Below are 5,000 nucleotides of genomic sequence, written 5' to 3'. Positions count from 1 at the left end.
CCGACTAAGACATCGATGGGCCCACAGTGCCCATCTTTCGACGCCACCCACAAAGCATGCAGCCTCTGTCGACCACAGCACCCAAACGCCAGTGCCTCTGCCGCACGACGTCGTGGACCGGCAATCACACCACCCGCACCCGCTCGTGCCCCACCCCAACGGCCAAACTCGCAACGCCAGCGGATGAACGGCGGAAGTTTCCCGCACTCGTAATGTGCAATCCACACCTATAACTTGCGTTTCATGAAGAGTTATGTCCAATATGCGACATTCCCGCTGTCCCTATACATGAGCTGCGAGCTGTACCACGTACAAGCTACAGACGCGATCGCATTGCTCACTGTACTGATTCCCATGCCGAGCGATCAGCTAGGAAGCGCCCCATCCATGTCGGTACCCGTGGGCGTCGCACTCGCAGTCACAAAAAACGCTGGGCAAATATATTTCTCGGAAGAGTAACGACAGTCCGAGCCTCCTGCGTGGGAAGAGTCTTTCTAGGCCCTGACCCACGGGAAGGGTTTAGCTTCCCCCATCCCGGACATTTGAAGTCGTCACACTACCGGTATTGACTAATAGACTGATTGCTGATAATCACTAGCCATACACTGGGGGAAACGGCCGACAGGGGCAGCAACATAGTGGAGCCGCAGTGTCACTAATGTACAGAGATAGAACAGTTTCGACTGGAACCAGAGTAACCGTATACACGGCACTGATTAGTAATAGATGCAGAGCCATCAGAATACAGATAATATATACAACCGTCCCTATACATGCTGAAAGACTCTGCACACAATGAGAACCACACGTCAGCCAGACACTATCACACACTACTCTCTGCCTCTAACAGGCACACACACAATATCTAACCACCAGCATGGAAGAACATCCGGTGCATCCTCTCCGCCACATTACACAATCCACACTATCATAACCAGACCGGGAGGTCCACCCACAAAACAGAATATCCCACCCTTCCGACATCCGCCATTGCTCAGTTAAGCCACGAACACCCACACATTTCCTACACAGGGGTGCACCCAACATCACAATACTGCCTCCTGTCACAGTACACAAACAATGGCAGGAATGAAAGACACACATCTGCCATAACCTTGGAATCGGAGCGCCGCCTGTCATGAGCCACAAGTGCATCCTGACGTGACAAATCGGATGATCCCGCAGGCATGCACTTACGATAATCACTATCAACGAACCTGCCGCCCCCCCCCCCCCCCCCAAATACACCTTTCCCTACAACAATGTGTACCTTAACCTAAGCGATATTGTACCTTAACCTCAGCTATATCGTACCTTAACCTAACCTACATTGCGCCTTAACCTAACCTACGTTGTACCTTAACCTACGTTGTACCTTAACCTAACCTACGTTGTACCTTAACCTAACCTACGTTGTACCTTAACCTAACCTACGTTGTACCTTAACCTAACCTACGTTGTGCCTTAACCTAACCTATGTTGTGCCTTAACCTAACCTATGTTGTGCCTTAACCTAACCTATGTTGTGCCTTAACCTAACCTATGTTGTGCCTTAACCTAACCTATGTTGTGCCTTAACCTAACCTATGTTGTGCCTTAACCTAACCTATGTTGTGCCTTAACCTAACCTATGTTGTGCCTTAACCTAACATATGTTGTGCCTTAACCTAACCTATGTTGTGCCTTAACCTAACCTACGTTGTGCCTTAACCTAACCTATGTTGTGCCTTAACCTAACCTATGTTGTGCCCTAACCTAACCTATGTTGTGCCTTAACCTAACCTATGTTGTGCCTTAACCTAACCTATGTTGTGCCTTAACCTAACCTATGTTGTGCCTTAACCTAACCTATGTTGTGCCTTAACCTAACCTATGTTGTGCCTTAACCTAACCCATGTTGTGCCTTAACCTAACCCATGTTGTGCCTTAACCTAACCCATGTTGTGCCTTAACCTAACCCATGTTGTGCCTTAACCTAACCCATGTTGTGCCTTAACCTAACCCATGTTGTGCCTTAACCTAACCCATGTTGTGCCTTAACCTAACCCATGTTGTGCCTTAACCTAACCCATGTTGTGCCTTAACCTAACCCATATTGTACCTTAACCTAACCCATATTGTACCTTAACCTAACCCATATTGTACCTTAACCTAACCCATATTGTACCTTAACCTAACCCATATTGTACCTTAACCTAACCTAATTTGTGCCTCAACGTAACCTAATTTGTGCCTCAACGTAACCTAATTTGTGCCTCAACGTAACCTAATTTGTGCCTCAACGTAACCCATGTTGTGCCTCAACGTAACCCATGTTGTGCCTCAACGTAACCCATGTTGTGCCTCAACGTAACCCATGTTGTGCCTCAACGTAACCCATGTTGTGCCTCAACGTAACCCATGTTGTGCCTCAACGTAACCCATGTTGTGCCTCAACGTAACCCATGTTGTGCCTCAACATAACCCATGTTGTGCCTCAACGTAACCCATGTTGTGCCTCAACGTAACCCATGTTGTGCCTCAACGTAACCCATGTTGTGCCTCAACGTAACCCATGTTGTGCCTCAACGTAACCCATGTTGTGCCTCAACGTAACCCATGTTGTGCCTCAACGTAACCCATGTTGTGCCTCAACGTAACCCATGTTGTGCCTTAACGTAACCCATGTTGTGCCTTAACGTAACCCATGTTGTGCCTCAACGTAACCCATGTTGTGCCTCAACGTAACCCATGTTGTGCCTCAACGTAACCCATGTTGTGCCTCAACGTAACCCATGTTGTGCCTCAACGTAACCCATGTTGTGCCTTAACGTAACCCATGTTGTGCCTTAACGTAACCCATGTTGTGCCTTAACGTAACCCATGTTGTGCCTTAACGTAACCCATGTTGTGCCTTAACGTAACCCATGTTGTGCCTTAACGTAACCCATGTTGTGCCTTAACGTAACCCATGTTGTGCCTTAACGTAACCCAATTTGTGCTTTAACGTAACCTAATTTGTGCTTTAACGTAACCTAATTTGTGCTTTAACGTAACCTAATTTGTGCTTTAACGTAACCTAATTTGTGCTTTAACGTAACCTAATTTGTGCTTTAACGTAACCTAATTTGTGCTTTAACGTAACCTAATTTGTGCTTTAACGTAACCTAATTTGTGCTTTAACGTAACCTAATTTGTGCTTTAACGTAACCTAATTTGTGCTTTAACGTAACCTAATTTGTGCTTTAACGTAACCTAATTTGTGCTTTAACGTAACCTAATTTGTGCTTTAACGTAACCCATGTTGTGCCTTAACCTAACCTATATTGCGCCTTAACCTGACGCACGTTGTCGCTGAACCTGCTCTGTAATTGTTATGCAACTCGTTAAATTAGTGTAGTGTTGCCTAACCGCAACCCTCGCAATATAGTTCGCTATTCGCACTGCCCGGTCCCCTGTGTATCGCGTCATGTTAAACACCTTGCAGGTGTTGCTGACTTTCCACATGCTCCTGCTATACACTGTAATGTGGATAGCAGCAGGACGTACATGCCCCCCCCCCCTTCCCCCCTGCCTTCGCAAGCTGGTCGTTGAGAAGTTTGCATGTTCAATGCCCTTCGCATGCCGACGTACTCAGCCTACGTTGTGGTACGGCCTGTCACCTGTCCGCCGATGTACGCAAAACCCACAAACTGTACTGCACATTGGTCCGTATGTACTGAATGATACATCGTGGCACATGTGTGACCGTACGACGACTGCGCCTAGCAACGGCAGACCATACAGTCCAAATATTGTGCACGCAGCTACGTGTCGTCTCCCTATAAGAGCTGGATTGCAGTGTGGTACGCCATTCAGACGTGTGGGAGGAACGGACGCCCTGGATGGCGATCAGCATGAGCAGTCTGTTGATGTAGTGGAGCGTGTATTCGGACGTAGTCGTCTCTTCTCACACACCGTGATAGCATGTTGCACCGCGTTCCACATCTGCGACATCCTGCAGAGGCCGGCTGACAGTCGTTCGCGCAATGGACACCGCATACGTACGGGGGCTACCTTCCACGTGTTCTCGAGGCGTGCACATGTTGTTGCGTCTATGTGGGCAGACGTAGTGTGTTGTGACACCTGACACAGGCATGCAATACTCGTTGCAAATGGCGATGGACGTCTACGTTTGCTGGTGACGTTACGCAAATGAACAACAGGTAACCCGTTGTGGTGCGGTTGTTCTCGCTAGAGGTGAATCAGTGTTGGCGACGATCGGTCGAGCTATTAACCGGTTGTTTCAGGGATACCCACCATGCCCACGAACGTGAAAGGGGACCCACCATGCCCACGAACGTGAAAGGGGATCTGGGTGTGAGGCGATACGCGGCGGTGGCTGGGTGGGACCGTCCCCGGCCGGTGAGGGGGGGCCGCCCGGCGTGCTGGCAGCGCGGTGCGTGGGCGCACGCGCTACAGCCGGCTGGTGGGGGCGGCCAGTGGCAGGCGCGCCGGCCGACGGACGCGGCAGGCGGCGCAGCTGCGCGCCGGCGCCCCCTGCTCGCGGCGCCTTGCGGCCAAAGCAGGTCCTCGCGGGCCCGGTGCGAAGCGCGGTGGCCATCTGCAGTGTGCTGGTCCGATTGAGGACTGTGTGCGCTGAGGATGCGCCGCCGCCCGGCGCTCGGCGCCGCGACGCCGTCTGCTGCTCGGTCGCCCCAGCGGTTCTCGCAGGTGGTTTGTATCGCAGCTGTGCGGACGTGTTGGCGCGTGCGCTGTGCTGGGAGAGTTCGCTTCGGCACCCAAGTGGGGCTTTTGTCCTTCTGTGGCGCTGGCGTTGGAGCTGCCGGTCACCGTAGGTGGCGCGTGTTGTCTCCCGCCGGCAATGCCACGACAGCACGCTCCCGGGCCTCTGTCGGCAGCGGCAAGCTCAGTTGGGAGCACGGGTGGTCGCACCTAAAGCGTCTACTCGCCTAACTCCGGGCGATTGCGCCTCTCTCGAACCCGACCAAGTACTTAGGACGGCGCTGCGCGCCGCCGGG

This window comes from Schistocerca serialis, unplaced genomic scaffold (assembly GCF_023864345.2).
Source record: "Schistocerca serialis cubense isolate TAMUIC-IGC-003099 unplaced genomic scaffold, iqSchSeri2.2 HiC_scaffold_1180, whole genome shotgun sequence".
Lineage (NCBI taxonomy): Eukaryota > Metazoa > Arthropoda > Insecta > Orthoptera > Acrididae > Schistocerca > Schistocerca serialis.
This window is presented reverse-complemented; position numbering follows the sequence as displayed.